At 36.6% G+C, this 26,932-nt stretch overlaps 1 protein-coding gene across 8 annotated transcripts in view; it reads left to right on the top strand.

Moving 5' to 3' along the window:
• NAALADL2 (N-acetylated alpha-linked acidic dipeptidase like 2) overlaps positions 1-26,932 on the top strand; it is a 1,420,296-nt gene that overhangs the window by 301,490 nt on the left and 1,091,874 nt on the right. For all 8 annotated transcript variants that reach the window (XM_021933744.2, XM_021933739.2, XM_021933741.2 and 5 more), the window contains one exon: positions 25,608-25,716. The gene's annotated coding sequence lies outside the window, so the exon portion shown is untranslated. The remainder of the gene's footprint in view (positions 1-25,607; positions 25,717-26,932) is intronic.

The raw sequence follows: 26,932 nt of genomic DNA, 5'->3' as shown, positions 1-26,932 counted from the left end.
GTTCTTACAAATTGAATGTGACTAACTTCAATGTGTGTGTCCTTCCATTCAAGATATATATCATTTATAAGGCTTTTGTTTATAAATAACAGACATGTGATTCAAACTGATTTAAAAATTGAAGCGAATTTATTGGCTTATATAGTAGGCAGACTTCTAAGACTATCTGGATGGTAGTGAACTAGTCATACGAGCATTTCTTTTTTCTTTTCTTTTTTTTCTTTTTTCTTTTTTTTTTTGAGATAGAGTTTCACTCTTCTTGCCCAGGCTGGAGTGCAATGGCGCGATCTCGGCTCCCCACAACCTCTGCTTCCGTGTTCTAGTGATTCTCCTGTCTCAGTCTTCCCAGTAGCTGGGATTACAGGCATGCGCCACCACACCCGGCTGATTTTGTATTTTTAGTGGAGACGGGATTTCTCCATGTTGGCCAGGCTGGTCTCAAACTCCAGACCTTAGGTGATCCGCCCGCCTCGGCTTCCCAAAATGCTGGGATTACAAGCATGAGCTACCGCCCCCGATTCTCATATGAGCCTTTTAAAAGCGTTTTCTCTGCCAGGTTGCAGAGGAAGTTAGTAATGAGGCACAAGAAAGAATTCAGCCAAACTGCACTCTTGAAGATGGAGCGGGCCATCTGGCGAAGAATGCAGGCAGCCTCTGTGAGCTGAGAGAAGTTCCTAGCTGATAGCCAGCAAGGAAGTAGGGACCTCTTCCCTACAACCACAAGGAGCTGAATCCTGCCAACAACAAGAATGAACTTCTTGTTGATGAAATGCATTTTTTCCTAGAGTTTACAGAGAAGTACTCAGCCTAGCGAGAGCCTTGATTTCGCCTTGTTATTTACTGAGTACGATGTTTGTGCTGAATTTCTGATCTACAGAACTGTGAGCTTATGAATGGGTATTGTTTTAAGCCACTGTTTGTGGTAAAGTTATGCAGCAATGGAAATCCAACACAGCCATATCAAAGCAAATTCTAGTGACAGGGTGATTTTCCAGTGCAATTTATGAGTTTTGGCTCCATTCCTCTGAAATTCCCATGTCTATATCCCCATGTTTTCCTCTTGGGGGAAAACTGGCTGTAGGAGCTCTGGTTTCAAATCCATATACAACACTTCCAGAAGTAGAGAGAGCCTTTTCCTTTATTCAGCACATATTATTGCCCAAGCCACCTTGATGATTCAGACTGGTCAAACTAATGAGAAACCTGGCACTGTATTAAAGAGGCGACATTGGAAGCCACATTTGGAAAAGGCCACTTGAGTGAGCTCATATCAAATTTTATAAAAAAATTTCCATCCCTCCACCCACCTCCATGCAGGTAAAGCAGTTTTTATGAGAGGAGACTGTTTGTATTTACTAACTCCATAACAACAAGAGAATTATGCTTCCCACCTACACTTCCACATATAGTTAAGTAAGTAGAATGCCTAGATTTTCTATCTCCAGGAAAGTACAAGGATTTTATTTCAAATACTTGTCTGTGGCCTTTTCTAATTTGTTTACCCATTAAGGGTAAACTTCCAAAGTATGTTCATTTCAGATTAAAATCAGAAGTTAGTCCTTTCTACTCTCCAATGGCAATCTTTATTCTTCACAAATTATAGACCATTTAGTTTACTAGATATTCTGTCCAGACCCTGTATTTGTTTATTTGTTGGTAAATCACAAGCATTGGATTCTCAGGCTAATATTCTGCATGAGGTTTCTGTATCTCTGTATTTTATTGTAGTGCATAGAATGTTTCAAGATAAACATATAAATTTTTGTTTGTTTGTTTTTGAGAAAGTCTCTCTCTGTTGCCCAAGCTGGAGTGCAGTGGCGGGATCTCAGCTCGCTGCAACCTCCCCCTCCTGGGTTCAAGCTGTTCTCTTGCCTCAACCTCCCAAGTAGCTGGGACTACAAACACGTGCCACCACGCCTGTCTAATTTTTGTGTTTTTAGTAAAGACGGGGTTTCACAGGCTTGTCTCGAGCTCCTGACCTCGTGATCCACCCACCTCGGCCTCCCAAAGTGCTGGGATTACAGGAGTGGGTCACCACGCCCAGGCCTAACATGAATTTCTTTTGCAGATCTGATTGACTTTTTTCTCACCCTTGTCCCCAAACATAAACTCATTATTAGCTAGACTGGATGAGTTATTGATTCTCACTGTAACCTTAAAACTACTTTGAGAACCTAGATTTGTCTGAATGGTATCTTGATAGATTATTTAATAACTTATAATGGGATAAATAAGGGTATGTCTGGCTTCTCTTCTTAACATATCCTAATGTTGTGATAATAATTTCAAGAGCTGTCTACTCATATGTTCCCTATTAACAGTCTCACTTCTCTTTTTTTTTTTTTTTTTTGGACGAAGTCTTGCTCTGTCACCGATTGGCTTACTGCAAGCTCCGCCCCCTTGCAAGCTCCACCTCCCGGGTTCACGCCATTCTCCTGCCTCAGCCTCCTGAGTAGCTAGGACTGCAGGCGCCGGCCACCACGCCCAGATAATTTTTATATATTTAGTAGAGACAGGGTTTCACTGTGTTAGCTAGGATGGTTCCGATCTCCTGACCTCGTGATCCGCCCGCCCCGGCCTCCCAAAGTGCTGGAATTACAGGCACGAGACACCACGCCCAGCCTCACTTCTCCTCTTAACCCAGCAGTATTTCGTGTAAAAGAAGATATTCCTTTGATTTTAGAACAATTACAATTATTAAGGTAAAAAACTGGAAATGATCCTTATTAGTCGATTGGCTTTTATATCTGATTGCTGCCTAGACAAAAAGATTTAAGGTAAATCTATCCAAATCCAAATTAATTCTGGAAACTGTTTTTCAATATTTCACCAAGTTATACCTTCCAGCTATTTTTTTAAAGCTAGTTATTTTAGATAGCTAGGCACATATTTTACAGCCAGTTTATTTTGGAGGATTCATCGGAAGATATATTGCATAAGGTCAGAAATTGTATGGGTACAATATTGTATATATGTTAATTATATGTGCTTCCAATGTTTTACCAGATTAAAATAATCAGTATTACTTATTCATTAATGAAACAAGCCCAGGATTCATTTCTTAAGATAATACTGGTGGTAGACTCACATATTTCTTAACTTATCCCTGGGCTTAGATTGAGAAGCCTATTTAAATATGGGTAGGCATTTTCACATTTCACTGGAGAATAGGTTTCCTCTTTTCAGTCTTGCTGTCAGTGGGACATATTAAATCTGTCATTTACAGCCAATAATCAGCAAAAGCCCAGTTTCAAGAAATACTGTTTATAATTCAGGACTAAGTCAAATGGTTGTAGAAAGCATTCTTGCATTGCGTTGTTTGGGGTCTTTACCAATCCTTTAAAGATGAATGTGTTAGAAGGTATTATACTAAATAGACTAACAAAACATGTTCCTGTACTTACTTTGTATTTGGGATAGAGGGGTGGGGGGGCGGTGAGTGTGCTGTGGATAAAATTTTTCACATCAGGCTTATTAAAGGTATTTCTCTAGGTTTCAGTTCTAGGAATATCTGCAATTTTCCTAAGCAACTGGTTTGTTTTATTTTTTGTAGAATATGAATGGCACATTTCATTACATTTTTTTCTTTCCTTTGATTGCTAAAATGCTCAGAGTCTAATTTTTTGTTCTCCTCTTATTTGCATGCATCTTACTTTCAATAGTTTACCAGTCTTAGTCCTAGCATTTGACATTTTCTACTTTTATTCTCCCTGTGACTCCATTTACGCATTCACTTTTTATCTCATCATGTAGAATATCCTTAACAAATAGAATATCCTTAGTTATATCATCCTCTGTTGGAAAAGATCATCTTCTCTGATGGAGGGCACAGCTCTAGGAAAACTATCCATTGACAGGGAAGTTAGAAAGGCACACCTGTTTGGCCAACCAGATCAGCCAACTAACCAGATAGGCATGTATCTAAGGCAGCCTACTATCACATCTAGCACTCATTGTATTTGTTTGCTTGTTTTGTTTCGTTTTTCCACCAAAGAGGGCTAGTCTGACACCTAGCCTTTATATAAATTTAAATAAATTTATATAAATTTAAATGAGGCCTTTATACAGGGTTCCAAATATGATAATATGCAATTTTGGTGTTCTAAATTAATACAATCTATATCAGTAAAAGAGAAACTCCCATTTTTGTTGTATTTCTAGGTATATATAATATAAATATATAGCATTTAACATTTAGGTGCATGTATTTTTCATTGCATTATAATAGTGGGGAATACATTAATAGAATTATTTTCCACCTTAGGGCTTTCCAAGCATATGTTCCAGGCTAAGATTAAAAAAAAAAATAGACCCTGTCCCAGTTTCATGTAATTACAACCTCTGTGTGTACAGGTTGGGCATGTGTGTGTGTGTGTGTGTGTGTATCTCTCATGTGTGTGATATCTACACACCCACACACATATATACTATAATATATATAAAATCTCCATAGAAGATTCTAATGTACAGTTCAGTATGAAAAATACTGTGTTAATAATCTATTGTTAAGGCATAGAATCAATATGTTATTGAAAGCCTAGCTCCAGAAGACAGCTTCATTTCTGAATTGTTGAAGAAAACATACTAGTAGTTCTACGCGTAGTCGGGACACGTTAATACTGTCTAAGACACAAGTAAAGAAAATAAGTGTAAAATATTAGAATTGTTTTTTTTTCCCAAAGACCTTGTTTTGTATAAAAACAGAGAAAACTGCAGTACATTTGTTTTTGTAATATGGGAGTTGAAAATGACTTTTCTTCCTCAATGTTCTGAAAACCTAGACTGTTTAAAACAGATATCATCTTTAGAACTGAGATTTTACTTTCTGAATACTAATCTGAAGAGCTTTGTGGTAAGAAAAGGGAGGAAAGAGAACAGATCTTAAAGCATCATCTACCTCTGTCTTCCTGGTGACTCTCTCTCTACATTTTTAATTGTGTCAATTCCCAGAGAGACTCATTATAAAGCTGAGATTGAAGGAAGTAATTAATTCAGGAAGGTTGATACTGGTGTTGATGCACCAGAGACTTTCAGTTTGTCTGCTGAAGTGTGAAAATAGTGCTGTGTACTGCAAAATAGGAGGGGAAAACGTCATGCCAGTCTTTTTGTACACATCTAACTACGTACACATTTTAAAATACCTTCCATTTGTAAGAAAACCAATCTTAATTAGAAGACTGGAAAAGATCAAGCACTTAATCCTTCAGTTTAGTAGGCCAAATGTGTGCTTTCAGAGACCCATGACAAAAGGAGCCTGAGATTTTTTTCTTGCAATTCTAGCCTATAGTCTCAGTATAGTAATTACATTTTAAGGATCTATATTTCATGTATCATTAGCAACCGCCACTTCGAATTAGCTTCAAATGCTCATGACTTCCTTCTGGAGTATTAAATATGTACTAAGAAATGATACTTAAGAGCATTTCCTTGTACATTTAGGAACTGTATTTTTTTTTCTCCTGAGTCCATTGATACATGTGCAATTCAATTTTAAAAATACCTTTTACAAGAAGTCTCCTCCTTGTCCGGGAGCAGTGGTTCACACCTGTAATCCCAGCACTTTGGGAGGCTGAGGCGGGCAGATCACCTGAGGTCAGGAGTTCGAGACTAGCCTGACCAACATGGTGAAACCCTGCCTCTACTAAAAATACAAAAATTAGCCAGGTATGGTGGTGCATGTATTGAATCCCAGCTACTCAGGAGACTGAAGCAGGAGAATCACTTGAACTCGGGAGGCGGAGGTTGCAGTGAGCGCTCCAGCCTGGGTGATAAGAGCGAGACCCTGTCTCAAAACAAACAAACAAAAAAAAAAAAACAAGACAAAAAGGAAATCTCCTCCTTTAATGATAAGATATGCCATTGAAAAATTCTGCAATGAAGCATTCTATTTTGGGGGCTTATTTATCTTTCCCATTTTTTTTATCTGGATATAAGATCACATATTATTTAAATGTTTACAATTATTTTAACAATTTATATCATTGACCTTGATTGAAGACCATTCTGCAAGTAATGTATCTGAGATTATTACAAAAGCTAAAACAAGAGGTTACAGCCATGATCTGTACAATTCTAAATGAAATCATAGACAGGTAGAACCAAGAGTTCATACCTTCATTATTTTATTGACATTTCACCTCTGAGAGGTGAAATGATGGTAACGGAGCAATTAATAGCAGAACCAGGATGAGAAACCATCTTCCAAAAAGTAGAAGAAAAGAACCTAATTTTATTGTGTCCAATGTTTTGCCGTAGGAGACTGACATTGTTCTCTCTACTTAGCAAGATAAGGAAACTGAGGTCCAGAGAGGTTAAGCAACTTACCTAAGGTTCCAAGGATGGTGAATTTTAGAATTTGGATTAGATCCATTGTCTAAATCCAGGGCTATATCTTCCCAAAGGCTACAGAATAGCAATTCTCTTCCAATCACAGTACTTGCAGTGCCCTTCAGTCAGCACAAATATCAGTAGAAGGCAACAAATGATATTCTTTTAGGCAATAGTGTTAAATAAGTCAGCAGATTATAATACTTGGATCCAATTAGAGTGGTAAGAAGTTGTAGGAAAAAAAATCATTGGAAAAGAAATGCAATCTTTTTTCTTTATCCTTTAGAAAAAAATCTCTTCCTGCTTCTGGTTGTTCTTGAAGCCATTCTGTACAGGGAAAAATAACCATCTACACCTGATAAATCTCTGATGTTATCACTCTATAGACTGTTGCTGCACATGAAGATGACTTGTCATTAAGAAAGGTGGTTTATATTCACCATGCTTCATTTGCTCTAACATCCTGTAATTTATTGAAAATAATTTTATAAAAATGTTAAACTCATATTTCAAAATATTCAGGTTATTTGAGAAATTAATAACTTCTCTCATACAAGTGGTACTAAATAACATTTATAGTTTGCATGCACCAACTTTCTTTTGAAAAATATCCCATCTCTTTACACTTTTATGTGAAAAAATACAGAGGTCAAAAACATATTCTGTTTATAAATGGCCATATGCAAGTTTTATTTTTCTTCAAGCCATAAGTTTATTACAATTGTGATTTTAAAAGTTGTTGATTTTCTTGATTTCAAAAGAGGTATATAAGTTTAATGCCTATGTGCTACAAGTTCATGAGTTCTTATGTTTCCTATATTTTGTAAATGAAAGACTTAGCAACCAAGAAGGATAAGTGACTAACAAAAATTTCACAAGCTATAACTCAAGTATACTCTCTAATATTAGCATGAAAGTGTTGTTAGTATATATCATGACTGTTTGTTAAATCTTTTGATTATTTTTTCACTTTTAATTTTAACCATAAACACAGTTAGGAGACAAAGTGAGAAAGAAGCAATATCCTCCCGAATCTGAGATGTTTGAAGCAATATTACATTTAGACAATAGAATGTATGTTAATACATTTTGTCAGTAAACCTGACTGAATTTGGCAGTAAATTTATTTTATTTTATTTATTTATTTATTTATTTTTGAGATGGAGTCTTGCTCTGTTGCCAGCCTGGAGTGGAGTGCCAGCCTGGAGTGATCTTGGCTCACTGCAACATCCACCTCCCAGGTTCAAGTGATTCTCCTGCCTCAGCCTCCCGAGTAGCTGGGACTACAGGCATGCACCACCACGCCCAACTAATTTTTGTATTTTTAGTAGAGATGGGGTTTCACCATGTTGGCCAGGATGGTCTCACTCTCTTGACCTCGTGATTCACACGCCTCGGCCTCCTGAAGTGCTGGGATTACAGGCATGACCCACCGCTCTCTGCCTAGGCGGTGATCTTATTGAAAATATCAAAATAATTTGCTTTATGAAAGACAATCCAGTTTTTAAGTTTACTTTAAACAAAGGATTATTTACACTTTAATAAATGTGTAAACTTTTAGTAAAGTAACTTTTAAAATGTAATTTATTTTTTAAAGGCATAGTATTGGTTTATTACCTTTTTAAAAAGTAGATTTCAATATATTTGTGAATTGTTAAGAGGAAAAGACACTGACATGGCCATTAATTAAACGTTTTTTAGTAACAAAAGTAATCACTAATTTATTTTGCATAATGATAAGTAATCTAGGATAAATCAGTCATATGTACATTATATGATAGCTATATAGAGATATATAGCTACAGATATGAATACAAAAACAAAAATATTGATGGAAAAGTACTTCATTATAATTTAGACAACTGTTAATATAAATTTGTATAACACCCATGTATTGTAAAGACTGAGACAAAATAGAACATTTTGCAATGAAAGCTATGGAACTAAGATTTGGGAACTCAACCATGAGATGTTTATTTATCAGCAATGTGTAAATGAAAAAAAATTATCGTTACAAAAGTGGGCATTGGGAATGCAGATGGGACAGCTGTTGTTCCTTAATTGTGACTAGATTAATAAAATGCAGTTTTTACAATCCATTTAAAACATCACTAGGGAATACATTTTACTACTAGTTTGGGTATCCTTTGGTTAATAAATTCTTTCCATTCAAATGTAAGTATTCGGCTTCAAATCCCAGATACAAGTTTATTAAAAATTGTAATAGTTCTTAGAGACTATAAAATGAAATGAAGTGCACAAAATGTGTGTTTCTGGTGCTTGACTTTAAAACGATTTTTTACATGACTAATTTCAATATTTTCAACTTAAGCAGACTGTTGTTGAATTTAAATGATTATTAAATATTGAACCAGACATACTGATAGAGATAATATATCATTTTTGAGTAAAATTTTCTTTCAGTTTCTTGGTAGTGTTTTTAATAATAAAATAAGATGAGTGCCCTATATTAACATGTTATGCTAATAATTATGAATTCAATATTTATGTGAAATAGGCTGTAACTTTAATCTGAGTTATAATAAAGCATAGTTAATTTAATAATAAGAGCTACGTAAAATATTCTGCTGAAGGATTTTTAAGAGGTGATAAAAATACACTAATTTTTAATGAAAACATTTGGAACATGACAGTGAGTATTTCTACACTTAGCATTATTCTACTAGATATTTCCTTTCATCAAATGAGCAAATGAAAGAGACTGCTTAAAATTTATGTTAGTGAATAGGCCACCCTCCTGAAAATTCAGCTTTATTGCCAGTGAGGTGAAGACTGTGATGCAGCGAGGCAAGAGCACAAAACCCTGAATTCCGTAATTTTGAATGGCGACTGTCCTTAAAGGAAGATATGGCTCCTTGTTGGCATTTCTCTCATCTTAATAAAATAACGTTTGTGTCTGAATAAAATAAGTCTGATGGTATGGAGGAGAGCTCGAAGCAGCAGAATTCTCACTGAAACAACTATGTAAGCTAAGGAGTGAGTCTACCAGAGTTCCATGGATGCTGACACAAAACAAAAGAAACCTGGCTTTACTCACAGGAAAAGCAGAAACCAGAATAGTTGTGTTGGTTCTCCCAGCCCAGAATACTGCAGGGTCACATGGAGCACCAGCTGGAGTGTGCAAGGGCGATTGGTATTCCTCTGGAAAAGTAACCTGAACTCAGGAGATCCACTGCTTTTACAGCCGTCAGTAAGCAAGACTGATTTTTGACCAGAGAGGTGCAAGACGCATCTCAGGACTACCTAGTACATTCAGTCAGGTGTTACCTTACTTCCCAGAGCTCCAGTTTCATCAACAATCCTGAAAAATGGCATGATTGAAATAACAGCCAAGACCAAGAGCTCAGCAAGATGGTGGGAGCATACGAAGCCCATGGTGGACTGCTTTCCCACACCTTGCTCCTTTAGTTATTTAGGTGCCTCTCCCATTTTTCTTATTTACCTGTAACAGTATCTCCTCCATCACTAAATCCAATCCCATCCTCTGCAAAGGCAAATCCTCCATGTTCCTGGAAATGCTGTAGTCCCAACTCATGTTTATCCCTTTTCTCTTTGGGGCATGAAGGTATGGGTTGGTTTACGGAATCCCTTTCATTTCCTGAGAGGTCCAGTATATTGCTAATACCCACTGTATCATTTCATTTCCTTCTTTCCAAGTAACTTGAATTTTTAAAAATAAAATTATCCTAGTTTAACCCTCCTATTGCTTAAATAAAGAGTGATTAATAAGGTAGGAGTGTGGTGGGTGTGGTGGCTCACGCCTGTAATCCCAGCAGTTTGGGAGGCTGAGGCAGGTGGATCACGAGGTCAGGAGTTCAAGACCAGCCTGGCCAAGATGGTGAAACCCCGTCTCTGCTAAAAATACCAAAAATTAGCTGGGTGAGGTGGCAGGTGCCTGTAATCCCAGCTACTCGGGAGACTGAGGCAGGAGAATCACTTGAACTCAGAGGGCGGAGGTTGCAGTGAGCTGAGATCGCGCCACTGTACTCCAACCTGGACTACAGAGTGAGACTCCGTCTAAATATAAATAAATAAATTAATTAAATAAGGTAGGATGGAAATATTTAAATATTGTTAATAGAATCAATTGGAACACACAAATGTAATGAAACAAAATTTAGTTAAAATTGTTTCTTTGGCTTTAAATTAAAAAACAACACAATTACCTTGTTTTTAAAATCACAAATTCAGTAAATTAAGTAGCAGGATCCTTGGTCTGGGGTCATCTGTGACTCTCTAAAGACAAATTTGACTGGTTTACTTGGCTAGCAGATATCATCTTTTTTACTTAATTCATGGCTATATTCTGTGTAAAGTCAATGCCTTGCTGAAAAGTCTTCCTCAAACAGACACACATGTATTGAATACTTTTTTTCATGGTGAAGAAAACAAAAAATAAATTCCACATTGTAGTCAGAGATAGACAGAGAGAGACTGAATCATTATCTTCTGACTTTATGTTAAGCGGACTTAGGGAAATTGAATGGGCATCATATTTAAAGTTTTGCCTCCTAAAAATTGCCTTTCTGTGATTAAGTTAATTCACCTTTCTGAGCCTATTTCCTAATCTGTGAAACTGGAATGGTACTAAATATTTCATGGGACTACGATGATAACATTTGATGATTTGTGGCAATTTCTGTCAAGCTCCTAACACCCAACCTACTTGGTGTTTAATAAATGGTCACTGTTATTATCAAAACGATCCAACAAATTAGAAAATATTAAAGGGAATAGAAATGCCCAGATAGGGCTGGGCATGGTGGCTCACGCCTGTAATCCCAGCACTTTGGGAGGCCGAGGCGGGCAGATCACGAGGTCAGGACATTGAGACCATCCTGGCTAACACGGTGAAACCCCGTCTCTACCTAAAATACAAAAAAAAAAAAAATAGCTGGCGTGGTGGCGGATTCCGGTAGTCCCAGCTACTTGGGAGGCTGAGGCAGGAGAATGGCGTGAACCTGGGAGGCGGAGCTTGCAGTGAGCCGAGATCGCGCCACCGCACTCCAGCCTGGGCGAGACAGAGCGAGACTCCTTCTAAAAAAAGCCTAGATAGAAGTATAACTTAAATTATACTGGAGGTTTTTAGGATTTATGGTAAAATGAGAAGATGGAAAAATATTAGTTTCTATAAGTTGATCTATAATAAATGAAAGGTTTGGCCACTATTAGTATGTATGGTCATTGCTTAAAAATGCAATCCCTTGATGAGGTCTTTGAGCAAATATATATATGTTTGTTCATAAGTTTCTTTGAGTGTTAGAAGAAATTCCCTTAAAATAATGGGATTCCTATTTGGAGGTGACTATTTTGCTATGATGATTTCTTTCTCCATATTATTCTCTAAGACTGGCTACATCCCTTTTGACACTAATGCTAATTCTGAGGAAGTAAACTATTACATAATAAACAAAAATATGAAAGCCTTGCTCAAATAAAAATCATGCCATGTAGAGTTTCAATTAAGAGTTATTAATTAAGAATTAGCCTTTTAGAAATTCACCTCCATAGCTGCAGAGCAAGGTCAAATTTCTCAGTTTGGTTATAGATGAGCATGTATCTATAGATATGCTGTATGCTGGGTAAACTTATGTGCTTTTATATTTTGAAATAGACTTCATGTTAAATAATTGGGTAATTTTGAGATAATCTCTAAAAACTCTGTAAGCACTTTTGAATGCTTTAGTAAACAAATATTGCTAGACTAATATGGTAATCCCATGTTCATATTTATATGTATTTTGCTTTTTTAGAAGAATATTGCTATTTTAGAAATAGGGAAATAAGAGACTGGAAAATATTTGAGTTTTGAAATAATACTCCAAATAGAAAGGGATTTAGAAAAGTCATATTTAATGCACATATTACAAGCTCCCTAGGGAGAGTTTTTATATTAGATTTATTTATTGCATATAGTAAACATTCAACATATACTTATTGATTATATTTTATTTGCCATCTGCAACCATTGAATACACTATGTTTTAAATAATTACCACAGCATCTATATGATACTTTTGATGGAATAGTAGATCTATTTTGCACTAAATTTCACTATTAAATCTGTCATGTCTAAATGGTAGAGTGTATACTATAAATGGATTATGTATTATATCATTTTTAGTGCTCCTTTAAATATGACAACTTTGAGAATTACTTAGGGATGTCTGTCAAAAACGCAGAGCCTAGAGCCCACCTATTCAGATTCTGTTTCTGGTGAGACCAGGAACCTGACTTTTCAAAAAATCTAGAGTTGATTCGTGGAGGTAGTTTCAGCATACACTGAGAAGCACTGCCTTTCAATATTTGAAGAGGGACATTTGCTAAATTCTAATATGTTTCATCATCCCCCAAAGGAACATGTATTGGATTAACTCCATCTTGGTAAGATGTGTCCCTTGTAAGTACTCTTCTAGTTCCACTTCCCATAGTGGAAAGCTTCTTCTCTACTTTTCTCACTTAACCATGAGTACAAAGATGTCTTAGAAGAATCCTTTGGCTTGGCAGAACTATAACATAACCTAATTCATTAGATGTTAGCCTTTTGAGATTAGTGCTACAAAATAGTTAAAAACATGGTTTTTTAAACTTAATTATTAAATTCTCTTTTAATTAGAAACCATCCCACTTTTATTTACCTCGTACTGCTTCACATTTCATTGGTATTGGAGACTGTTTTTAGTGGGTCATCTTGAATATATATTTGTATTTGCGTATTCATACTGGAAAATTCCAAGGGTAATGACGTAATTAAGTTTCAAGGCGGCTATACCGGAAATTACATTTATAAACCATTTCATAATTTCTCCTGTAAGATGTCTGTGAATTTAAAAGGTCAACAGTAGAGATCTACTACATGGTTCAAACTGAATCTGTTATTACTGCAAAATTACTTTTGTTAAAGTTAGCAATCATCCAAATTTCTAGAGAACCATTTTTTATAGAGATGATTCCTGGGATGTGGTATGTTTGGGAGAGAGGTGTGACAACATACATGGTACCAGAAATATTTCAGAAATGTTCTAATTTGAACCACAGTGACATTGCTTATAGCAAGAGCCATAAGTAATCAACCTAAAGCCACGATGAAAATAATTGTCTCTAAAGCGGCACCATAGGAATGACCAATTTGTTTTTAACCATACTTTTGCTTCTCTTTAGATAGATTTCAGATCAGCGTGAATATAGGAGCAATTGAATAGTTGTATTCCTCATGGATTATCTACCCTCTATTCTTAAACATCTCTGTTCTGTTCCTTTGTCTTCAGCCTATTCTCTCTTTAATTAACTGCAGTCTGGTTTCTCCTTTCACTGCCACATGGAAACTACTCCCACTAAGTCTCTGATGGCTTTCTAATTGCTAAACTAAAAGGAAGCTTTCCAAGTCTGAGTCAGTGCTGTGCCAACCCTTATCAGAAATTGTGGTGAAAGGAAAAGGCGTGCCTCTATATAGATCTATTAAAAAATCCTCCCATATTTTCCACCAAGTGGAAAAGTTAATAAAATCGCTACGATCAAAAAACACACATAAAGCCCTGGGTTGCCCAATCTATTGGCACATCATTGTCAACCCCATAAACATACCCAGTGGGAAAGCAAAGGCTGTGCAGGTCCAAGAACTACCAGCGGTTGTGTTACACAATAACACATGAGCATAAAACAACTCGTCATTAGTTATAATTTTGATATTTTGTTCACCATGGATTCTTTGCACTAATTATAATTTTTAAAATAATGTATTAAAATATTATTTGTCTTCTGAGTGCATTTTTCGATGCTCCTTTAATTTTTTTTTTCCCAATGTGAATGCTTAACCAAGCCCATTCCGAATCCCAGCCCTGTTCATAGTACTTGACTTCTTTGCAACACTTGATACTATTCTTTCCGTCTATTAAATCTGTCTTCTCTGAGCTTCTGTGACACCATTGTCTTGTTACTTCCTTTCTTCATCATGAAACATTCCTTCTTGCTAACTTTCTTAGGCTCTTCTTTTCTTCTTGCCCCTCAGGATTTCGTGTTCTCAGTGGCTTATCTTCACTGCTTAAAGCATGGTGTTATTTACACTTTTCCTGGCTGTGTTCACTCATTTCCACTGTTATTGCTTTCTTCTATGTGCTCGTTATTTCCTAGCCAGACAGTTGTAGTAGGCTCCTAAAAAGTCTGTTTTATCTCCATGCTAGCCCCTTTCTGATTCACAACAAAGGCAGAATGATTTTTTTTTTTTATAAAGGGAATATGTGGTTCATTTATTTATTAAACAGATATTTATGTACTTTTTGGGTATCAGCTATTACCTTAGATTCTAGGGATGAATCAGGAAATAAAAGAAAGTTCATTCTCTCTTGAAACTTATATCTTAATTTTTATTTGAATATTTCTATGGCCTTATTCAAGGAGTTGTATATAATTTTTATCTAAATATATGTTTGCATGATGTATTTGTGTGAGAAAAATGTTGTTTCTTTTTTTTTTTTTTTTTCAGTATTTTGACTATACAATTTTTTTTGATTACCTGTGTATGAAGTAATGGAAGCCTGAATTCCACTTTCTAAAAAAATACAAAAAATCATTTTTATTAAGGATATGGAGATCAGTGGGTTGTTATATTTAAGATTTCCTTTCCAAAAAATGGGTAATGTTCACCCATTTTTGATTGAATAAATTTAACACATATTGCTAATTCTCTCCCAAGTCTTGGAGCATGGGTACTGCCATAGTCTTTAAACAAATTGTGTAATCTAGTGGCCAAAAGCTCAAATCTAGCCTGGTAGTAGGTTTTTTTTTTTAGCTCACACAGTATGTGTGTTTTAATTTTATTCAATTGTTAAAAAAAATAATACTTTATTTTTATAGCAGTTTGAGGTTCACAGCAAAATTCAACAGAAAGTACAGAGTTCCCACATATCCCTCTCCAACCCCAAAGCACAATCTTCCCTTACATCAACATCCTGCACCAGTGTAATATATTTGTTACAACTGATGGGCCAACATTGACACTTCATTCTCAACCTAAGTCCATAGCCTGAATTTGGGTTCACACTTTGTGTTGTATATTTGATAAGTTTTGAAAAGATATAGTGGCACATATCCACCATTAGAGTATCATATGGAATAGCTTCACTGCCCTAAAAATCCTCTGTGTTCCACTATTCATCCCTACCTTCCCCTAAACCCTAGGTGACCAGTAATGTTTTTACTGTCTCCATAGTTTTTCATTTTCCATAACCTAATATAGTTGGAATTCATAGTTTGTAGCCTTTTCAGACTGACTTCCTTCACTTAGTAATATGCACTTAAAGCTCATTCATGTCTTTTTGTGGCTTGATAACTCAATTCTTTTTAGTACTGAATAATATTCCATTGTATGGATGTATAACCTTTTACTTATTCATTCACCTCTAAGACATCTTGGTTGCTTCTAGGTTTTGGCAATTTTTAATAAAGATGCTATAAACATCTATGTTCAGGTTTTAATGTGGACTTAAGTTTTTACTCCTTTGGATAAATACCAAGGAGCATGATTTCTGGATCAAAGCAATTGTTGGGGTGTGAATTGTCCCCAAGAAGCCACAGAAAACATCAAGGGAATATGAACGTATAATAAGCCTTTAAAAGGAATAGTAACTCTCGAATTTGAAAGGACACTGATAGTTGGAAGGAATGAAAAAAGTTATATATTAGGATACACATTGAGAAGCTGGAAATTATATTCCAATAATGCTATTAAAATAGTAATAGCTAGCCTTTTTGTAACTACTTACTAAAGCATAGTGAGGTTAAGTAAGGTGCACCAGTACACACAGCTAATAAGTATTAGGGCAAGCATTTGAACCCAGATAGTCTCTCACCAGTGTACTTGAAAGCATTTTTCATGAGTTACTTGATTTTTAGTCCTCAATATAACCCCATAAAATGATGATTTATGTATTTTTTTCCTATTTCACATATGAGGAAATAAGCCTAAAGTTTAACTTGCTCAAAGCCACAGAGCTCATCATACCGGAGCTAGGACTGAAACCCAGATCAATCAGATTATGACTTACATTTATGGTCTTTTTAAGTTACTCAACTGAGAGGCAATTATCCTTGAAACCACAGACATGAGTTTATATTTATGGACAGCTGATGGAGCTGGCATTGAAAATATGAAATGCAGAAAAGCATAGTAGTCCATTGTTTTACTAATAACTCGTTGGACCGCCTTATCAAGATCAAGAACTTGACATATAGCACAAAGCCTAGAAGGCTAAAGCTAAGTAACCATTAGTGGACTGAAATTGCAAAGGAAGAGCCAGGGTTCCTTTAACTTGGATGAGAATACCATTTATTTCCACAGTCAATCTTATTAATCAGCTGACTTATTTTTAGAGTATATTAGTAAATGAATCATGTTCTAAGAATCTGTGTAATGTCACCTGGCCTTTCTAACATTTTCTAGACTAACACCCTGATGTCTCCTATCGGACTAGTTACCATGCACACTGGTGGCCATTACTAAGAATGATGTCTCACCATGCTGAGGCTTACTATCTAATAGATTCTGTGGTTTACCAGTATTAAGTGATTAATACTTAGAAAAGGTCTAGGAGGCAGATGCTATTGTAATCTCTCCTCATTTTTCAAATGTGAAAACTGAGACATGTTGAGACTAAGCAACTTGCTTAAGTTAGTAAGTAGCAAGGCCAGACTTTTGAGTCCAGGTAGACTGGGTTGGATTTAAGTGATTAATGAATACAGGGGCCATAAACCCTAGAAAAGATAGTTTCCAGAGGAGAGGTATTTATTATTCATTCATTTAGTATTTATTGATTATATACTTTGTGTTACACATCATGCTAGGGCATTGTTGGGTAATTAAATATGATCTTAACTAGGCAAATTTTACAAAGGTATATTCTATCTTTTAATATAACTTTTCTTTGAATTTAATATTTTGAGTGGACTATTCAAGAGTAGGACTTACCTCTTAATTATTTTATCCTATCATTCCTCTTGTTTTGAAAAACATAAAAAGGATGAGTTGTTATGATAACAATAGTAGCATAATAACCTCCAGAGCATTTTTATCTTTTCATTATTTTTTAATGTATATGAAATCATGGCAATTAGATATGCAAAAAATGAATAAAAGAAAACAGATAGTTCATTTAGTACATCCCACTAGTATTGAATAATTCCCTATGGCATTTGGCAAAGACAGGCTCTTGTCTAATTTTAAATGACTCAATTGAAGCATCTGCTAGAGATTGATTCTAGAGGACTTTCTATGAAAGGCTTATAACATTTAGCCTAATTTTCCACTCCTTAAAATTTCAGAGCATTACCCTTAATTACAGTCTGTAACCTTCTTAGCCTTTACTGACTCCTTGTTTCATGCTATTTAGTGACTTACTATCCTTCTAAGTAGGTATTAAGTTTCCCCACTATTAATTATTTCTGGGTGAAACATTTTTATCTTTACATGGGTTGGTTGTAACCCTATAAAAATATCATTGTGCATTCTTCCTCTTTTGAATTTGTTCTGTATTATGTGTGTGTCAATTTATATATTAATTAATTTGTGGGTTAAATTTGTGAATTTTAAGTTTTTGTATCAGAAATCTAAGAGATCATCTGAACAGTGGCCAGTCATTTGCTAAATTCATGGGGTAACACCCAGGCCCATATTTTTCATTTATGCTATTACACAGCATGTCCGAACACTTTTCTTATATTCTGTAGATATATGTCAAAATAAAAGAACTTTTAAAAGAGTATTGAATAAAATGTTTATATAAATTTTAGGCATATGAAATTTATGTGTGAAATTTCTATAGAGAACTAATGGATATATTATTTTGTAGAAACATAACTTTTTTAAGACTAGGAAATAATGTGAAGTTTCTAGAGGCTGTCAGTCAATAGTTTATTCTTATTGACTGACATTTTTTTTAACCTTTATGTAGAGACTCTTCAATAGGTTAAATAATTTTACTGTTTGTTTCTTGAAATAGCTGCCTAGCTTATACCATTAAAATATCAAACACTGAGGCAAGAGTCTTTTAAGAAGTAGCTTTTTTATGCTTTCCACTTATCAATAACTTTCCATTATTTTTGGTACATTACAATCCTTTCATATCATAGACAAAGCTGCGGGTGTTAGTCTGTATTTTAGAGAAAAACAATGAGGAAGTGAGAATTGATCATAAAGTTTGAACATAATTATTTTCTGAAAATTATATATATTATAAGGTAATTATAAATTTTTTTCATAGAGAGTGCTAGCTAGTTATTACCATGCAAAAGGCTTGGTGGCGATTATTCCTATTTCTACCTACATACTATCATGGAAAGTGCTACCCACACACTATCATGGAAAGGCAACATTTATGACTTTGAGCTGGGGATATGCATGTTGGAACAAATTCTTGATTATCAGAGTCCCATACTGAGCTGCAGTGCTGCTTCTCCTGTGTCCCTGCTGAGAAGCATTGTGCAGAGGTTTGTCTTGACAGGCAGTCCGATAAAAATCGGAGCTTATCTGCTATATTGCTTTGATATTTCAATCTATTTTTGGATAGGTTTTACACTTTGGCACTTGGTATATTGTCTTTCCTTTGGGTATGCAGCTGGTGGCATTTTGGCATTTACTTAAAGTGCTATAGCAATTCCCACATCAAGAGAATCCTGTTCCTTCATGTTCTTGCAGAATAAATGCAAGGTGTCTTATTTCAGGATGGGTGAAATGTAATTAATATATTTTCATAACTTAGTATATCTTTAAAGGAAATGGATCTGCCATAGCCAGGCCAAGTCATCATGGTCAGGTGTTAATAAATGTTTCGCTGTTTAATCCAGTGATTCTCAAATTTTAGTGTGAATTGGAATCAGTTGGAGGGCTGCTAAAAACACATTGCTGGGCCCTATCTCAAGAATTTCTGATCTGTAGTCTGGAATGGTGGCTAATATTTAGAATTTCTAACAAATTTCAATGTGATGCTTATACTGCTAGTCTAAAAACAACCTTTAAGACCCACTGGGTTTTATAACATTATCCAACCACAACGCTTAAGAATGAGACTAGGCCAAGAAAATCTGGGACCCGTACTGGAAAACCACTGATCTCATCTACTAGTTGGCAAACTTATTTTGTAGTAGACCAGAGAGTAAATATTTTAGGTTTGTGGGACAAATGGCCTCAACTTATTGTTATAGCAGGAAAGCACCCATAAACAATACATAAATGTATGGTCGTGGTTGTGTCCCATTGAAATTGTATTTATAAAAACAGGCATCAGGCCAAATTTGGCTGATAGACCATAGTTTGCCAATCCCTGATCTAAAAGAGACTTGTATCTTTTCTCACATACCATGTGTATCTTATATATTAACTAGCAATGTTCCCAACTTAGAACTATGATCTGTGGATGATATATAAGAAGTATAAATCTGATTTTTTGACTCTCTTTAGGATAGTAGAGTTCAGTGTAATATAGTCTTGACACAGTTTGAGAGAAATGAAATGCTTAGGCTGGAACAGATTTTATGAGATAAGCGAATCATGGAAAATAGGTCGAAACTAGGCAAGAGAGCAGAACAAATATCTCAGAAAGGACAAGAGAAAAGATGTGAAGAGAGTACACAGTACATTTTTGAAGGGACGGCGAGGATATCCATTATATGAAAAGGATTGTAGAAATCTATAGAAATGTTGAGTCACAAATATCATTTGTTAACATTTATTGTGCATATTCTATATTTTAACACAATGATAGATCCTGAGGACACAGCTAACATAGTCCTTGCCTTCAAGAGGCTCAGAGGTGGATCAAAATATTAAAGGATCTCAAAACCTTATACGAGTATTTGAAGTTGATATGCTTAACTTATGGTGGGTTTTCAAGAAATGTTTAATTAAAAATGAAATTTATAGGCCAGGCGCGGTGGCTCAAGCCTGTAATCCCAGCACTTTGGGAGGCCGAGACGGTCGGATCACGAGGTCAGGAGATCGAGACCATACTGGCTAACCTGGTGAAACGCCGTCTCTACTAAAAAATACAAAAAACTAGCCAGACGAGGTGGCAGGCGCCTGTAGTCCCAGCTACTTGGGAGGCTGAGGCAGGAGAATGGCATAAACCCGGAAGGCAGAGCTTGCAGTGAGCTGAGATCCAGCCACTGCACTCCACTCTGGGTGACAGAGCGAAACTCTGTTTCAAAAAAAAAAAAAAAAAGAAAAGAAATTTATGTGATTAAAAATAGGGAATTTTTATTAGTTATTGATCAGTAAAGTGTCTTGAAAAAGACTGTTTTAGAAAAAGGAGATAACCATCCTGTATAAGTTAATAGAATGGTAACCATAAAAAATGTCTATTAATAATATTCTATTAATCCCACAGAAATTTTGCTAAGTCGGACATAGCATGTGTTGCATTGGGGCTTTTCTTTTATATGTGGTGCTTAGGAAAATCCAAAATACACGTATTAATATGTGTATATTAAGCCACTCTCAGAATTAAAGACAATTTCCAAAGAATTATGCCATTTTGTCCTTCTAATATGAGAATATACCATTTAAAAGTCTCTGTATAGAGAAAAAACATCTTCCACAGTTGAGTGGCTTTTTATTTATGAGATTTTATTGTTAAAAATTGTATGTATGATCTGGTTGGAGTTTACTATGAAATAAAACATCCAGTGAGAGCTAGTGGTAAATGTTGGTGTGACACTTAAGTGAGATAATCATTAAGTTTCTTCTAGTCTCAGTATTCTGATTTTAGGTAATGCTTTGTGGACCTTTTGGTCCACAAAGTTAAAAGAACTAATTCAGGCAAGTTTTTCTGCCACCTGAGGAAAAAAAAAATCACATCTTTAACAATGCATTTCAATATAAGATACTAGAGTTCATTTCATTTAGTAAAGAGAATCCTTAATGTGGGGATAGGAAAAGCAAGGATCAAAGACATTATGTTAGACAAGATGACATAGGACTTTTCGTCTATCTACCTCAATCTGTAGGGTTTGATTTTTAATCACATGCAGGAATGCAGATGGCAATATGCCATTTTAATCCAGTTAGATGCCAAGAGAAAGATTAGGAAAAGAGTTCCATGTGGCTTCGCATTTCTTGTGATTTGTAGCTTGAAGACTTCTTTGTGAACGTGTCTCTGCTTTTTTTTTGTTATGACTCCTTCTGTTACCGAAACACCAGGGGTTTGGTGTGGGTCCTGCTGCTTGCCACACAGAAAGTCAATTACTGACACAAGTATTGTCATGGAAGAAGGATTGAATGGGGTGCTGCAGCTGAGGAAATGGGAGATCAGTCTCAAATCCATCTCTCTGACCTACTAAAATTAGGGGTTTATGTAGCAGGGAAGAAATGTCACTATGTCTGGCAAAACAGGAACTTGGGAGGGTTAAGAGCAATCATGATGAATGAGGAGTCTGGCCTCACTTTCTGGATGTGGTGATCTGGTGAGTTTCAGTTATTTGATACTTTTTGAGAGGTCTGGTGGGGGGTCCTTTCCTGAAGGAGAAACTCAGCTAAAACAAATGTAAGCTTCAAGCTTTAAGAGCAGAAAAGTCAATTTTTATATTTACCCAAAAATCCCCAAAACCTGTCTATGGGACTACTGGGTTGGTTTCACTTCTTCATTTTCAGTGTTGAGGGAGGGCAGAAACCCACATTTGTACTAAAATTATCATTAATTTCTTGCATACCCTTACCCATGAATAGAATCTTGAGACACTTAAATATAAGCTGAGAATTAAGTAGTGACTTTCAATCCTCCTCATTCCTTACTTCTTCTATTCTCCACAAATGAGATAATATTAAATGTCCTGAATTATGTGTGTGTGTAGGCAGGTATGCACTTGTGTGTGTCCATACTAATGTGGTAATAGCATTCTTGAACTAAATACTTTATTTGAAGCTTGAGCTGCTATAGCAAAATCCCACAGACTTGGTGGATTAAGCAACAGAAATGTATTTCCCCCAGTTCTGGGTACTGGGAAGTCCAAGATCAAAGTTCCAGCCAGTTTTCAAGGGCTGTCTTACAGATGGCCTCCTTGTTAAGTTCTTATATGGCAGAGAGAGAGAGTGTGCAAGCTCTCTGGTCTCTTCTTTTTAAATCACTAATCGTGAAAGGATCCATTTGCAAATATTGTAACATTGGAGATTAGGGCTTCAACATATGAATTTTGGGAAAACACAAACATCTGGTCCGTAACATTTGAGGATAGGTAAGTCTAGGATTCATTTAATTCATGTATTAACCTAGTTAGGTTATCCTTATCAAGAGGTTCTTTCTTTGTGAGAAAAGAGAGTTAGATGGCACTTCTAAATTGGTGAATCTACAAGATCTACCTTAAGCACCTTTTTCTCTAAAAGCAGAAAGAATTTAAGACAAAAATTCAGAATTGTTATTTTATTATGTATTTTGGTAGTTGAGAAATTTTTGACACATTATTTCTTATGTAAAGCTTAAGGAAGATGGAGGATACTGAAATGAGGGTGAAAACTAGGAGGAAGTTAACTTAATAGAAGGTTAAGAATTTTTTTCTAGTCACAAGCTTGTACAATACTACAAGTTAATCTCGATAAAAGAAAATAATAGCTTATTTAGGGTTAAGTAATTTTGAAAGGAGAATAAGAACACTTTATAGCTTTCAAGTATCTCAAAACTAAGATAAAATATTACAATAAAGATGGTGAAGCACAAATAAGTAGCTTCATAATTCATAGCATTATTACTTAGTATCACAGCCACTGCCAATATGAAATGTAGAATAACCAATCTTGGCATTAGAAGATATAAAAGGAAAAGACTCAATGTCTTAAAATAGTATATAATTATATCACTCATTTATTGAGCACCTAATACATGCTGGGCAATGTGTGAGGTACATTACATACCATGTCTCTAATTCTCACAGTAGTTCTGCAAGTTTCCTGTTTTCATTCTAATTTCGAGGTGAAGTAATTGAGACTTAGATTCAGAAATTATCCAAGGCCATACAGATATGAAGAACAAAGTTTTCAGTCCTAGATATGCTCTTTCTAATACACATCTCTTCCTGTGTTTAATCCTTTTTTCCCAAAGAGATACTAAGTTACTTCCTTTCCAGTTATGTATTTTCTGTTTCATCTTTTTGTTGTTGTTGTTATTTGTTTGTTTTTGAAGCAGGATCTCACTATGTTACCCAGGCTGGTGTGCAATGGTGGAATCACAGGTCACTGCAACCTCCACCTCACAGGTTCAAGTGATCCTACCATCTCAGCCTCCCAAGTAGCTGGGACCACAGGCATACACCATCATGCCCAGCTAATTTTTAATTTTTATTTTTTGTAGACACAGGGTCCCATGGTTACAGGATCCTTACAGTGATGCTTTTCTGTTTGGAAACCTCTGTGGCCAGCAGCACCTTTGCTCAAGTTTTGCTTGGGCCCACTGGGCTTGTTCTGCCCACTCGGCCTTGCAGGCTGCGCTTGGCTCACACTACTGGCCTGGATCCCATGCCGGCCAAGGATGAACAGAGTGGTGAGGGATATGTGAGTGAGCGAGCATGGGGTCTGGCCATGCACACTGGCTGCAGTGGGGTGGGCAGCTCCAGGCACTGGCATGGGTGCTGGCTCCCTGTGAGGCGGCAGCTGGACCAGGTGTACTGCAAGCAGCTTCCATGGCTGGCACTAGGGAACACAGTGATGCCTGGAAGCTTGGAGATACCAGGAACCTCAGACCCCCAAATAGAGTGTCACAGCCCTGGCTCAGGGAGTTCGTAGGTCTAGGAGGGCCACAGCTCTTCTCTCCTTTCTTCTTTCCTTTTTGTTGCCTGCAATGTGGCAAGGAAGGGGCATGCTTCAGCCCTGTTAGTGTTACAGCTCCTTTACCCCTGCCATTCAGTGGGTCCTGAGTTCTTGTCCTGTGTCCAGGTAGAATGAGGTATGAGGACAAATTGAGGGTGAGCGAGGTGAAGAGGAGTTTTATTGAGTGACAGAACAGCTCAGAGAAGACCCACACTGGGTAGCTCCTCTCCAAAGGCAGGGTGTCCCAACAAGTGTTCAGCTGTCAGCAGAGAGGAGACCCTGGAGTGGGTAGCTCCTCTCCGCAGCTGGTTGTCCAATTGTCTCTTCAGCTTTCAGCAGAGAGGAGACCCTGGAGTTCCTCTCTGTAGGCAGGTTGTCCCGTCGTCTCCTTGAGGCTGGCTGAGTCCGGGGTTTTTATGGGATTCAGTGGGGAGGAAGTGCATACTGATTGGCTCATGGGCGGCCTTTTGTGGGCCTGGAAAAAGCATTGTACTTCCTATTCTGGTCCATCAGCCCAGCCACCAGGCTTCAGGCAATCCTGGCTTGAAGGTGCAGTTTTACTGCGGACCCGTCTCTTTCCACCCAGGAGCCTATCTTCCCTTGTCACCCAGGCTGTTTGTGCTGTGGGTTCCCTGCAGTTCTATGCTGAGCTTCCCTCAGCCCCCTCTCAGGCTTCCTTCTGTGCTTGTTGGTGCCCAAAGTCTGGAGAGGGCCAAGGCAGCAGGGTGATTGTGTGTCAGTGCTGCCCCAAGCTTGGGAACACCAAGTTAGGTTGCTACAATGTTGCAACAGTGAGGCTCAGCCTCAACTTTGCTCCATAATCAAAGCATAGGCAGCAGGTACAGCTGTGCCTGGAAGTGGGGGGGCGGGGGAGAGTGGTCCTGCCCTGCCAACTAAAGAAGGTGGAGATTCCACCCGTTTTTGACTCCTGCCAGGCCAGGGAGCATGCAACCCTAGCCACATCTCCCCTACTGAAACCAGTGTCATGGCAGCAGCCTCTCCAAATGGGCTGCCACTGCCAACACCACTATATTCCCCAGGCAGGTCTCAGACCCCTGGGCTTAAGCAATTCTCCTGCCTTGGCCTCCCAAAATGCTTGGATTACAGGTGTGAGCCACTGTGCCTGGCCTGCTTTATCTTTAATTGTATTTAGTACTGTGTGGCACAAAGTAAGTGTGCAATTTATGCTTGCTGAATTAAGGTGCAAATGTAAACATGGAAAAATGAAAGCAAGGGAGAAAAGTATTTGTGTATTTGTGTATACATTTGTTGTTAAGATAAAATGGTATGCTTTAAAAATAAAAAGTCTATACATTGTTGACTTCCAAAAGAAATGAAAAATTTCTGTCTGCTTACAATAAAAGGAACTGATCAAGTTATGCTAAGAAGCATTAATCAAAGAACACAATTCAAGAGACAATAGATAAATTATCTCATGCAGCTCCCAATTTAACTCTGGTTTTTGATTTATGAACAGGAAATGAGCTTTGACTATTAGGCACCTGGATGAAGAGCCCTGGGTTCAGATTGTCAGTCTCCTGTAACCTGAAGAAGCCCTCCAGTTGCACTAGGAACGTTCAATTGAAGTAAGACCTAATTATTTTAATCAGATTGTAAGACTTTCATTCTTGAATCAACTTTTAATAAGGTGATTTGATGTATTTCTATAGTGTGCCAATAGCTGCTAATTTTGAAAAAAGAAGAATGCAAGCATTATTCTATGGCAAAGTTTTATGTATTCCAATTTTTATTCATCTTTTATTTCATGGGTTGAAGCCCATTTTCTTTGGATAGCATTATAAAAATATTTTAATTTCTGTGTGGCTGTTGAAATTGGTGCAGTATTCTTGTCTTGGTGTGTATCAATTCTCTGTCTGTAATTGTGAATGTTATAACTAATCAAATTAAGTCTTGTTTTTGGTTTAAGTCAGTCCAGTGATTTTTATTTAAAAATAACAACAATGCAGTTGATACAACATGGCTTGCATAACTTCTTTATTTCAAGTTCATATAGATTCGTTGACCTTTTGGAACGGTTCTCAGTAAGTGACCATACATAGACTGTGAACTTCTGTTCATACATTATGGCTTAATATGTATAAAACTTTAGATGATGTGGATAATGGAAAGGCACAAAATAATAGCACAGAACCAAGAGCTGGAACATTTGAGCAGAGCCAGTATAACCACCAACACAATTCAGGAATATAGAAGAATCTTTTAACTTTTCTTAGTCATCCCTTGCATTCAAATGTAAGAAGTTAGATTGAATAAGGGAAAGTTGACCAATTCCTGTGCCTTGGAGTGTCAGGCAAGTAATGCAGATTTATGAAGTGGCTGGGTGTGAGACAATAAAAACTAGTAGGCCTATGGGGAAAGAGACTGTACCTCTTAAAAAAGCCATTAAGATTCAAGTGTTTTAAAACGGTCAAAGAAATAAATTGGGGAGGAGCCCTGGAAAAGCGTAGAGGGAGGAGAAGGGTTGAATTTGGCCTTAAGATTGAATTAATTTCTAAGGTTATTTTCCACTCAAAATATGACTATAGAATTATGTTACTATGTAAACAGTTATAATATTGCCTAGCATTTGTTGAGCTCCATTTCTGTTACTTTCTAAGTAACTAAAACTAAATAAGTAAAAATTAAACAGTTTTTGCTTGCATTTCTCTGAACTTTACAGTACATTGGGGAAAAATGATTTTTTGACCATAAAATCCAATACTTACATGATGCATCGGTTTAATCTTTTTCTGAGGCTTAAAAAATTATTTATCTAGAATGAGAACTTCAAATCTAGGACTG

Source organism: Papio anubis, chromosome 2 (assembly GCF_008728515.1).
Source record: "Papio anubis isolate 15944 chromosome 2, Panubis1.0, whole genome shotgun sequence".
Lineage (NCBI taxonomy): Eukaryota > Metazoa > Chordata > Mammalia > Primates > Cercopithecidae > Papio > Papio anubis.
The sequence above is the reverse complement of the archived record's forward strand: the minus strand, read 5'-3'. Positions and strand labels throughout refer to the sequence as shown.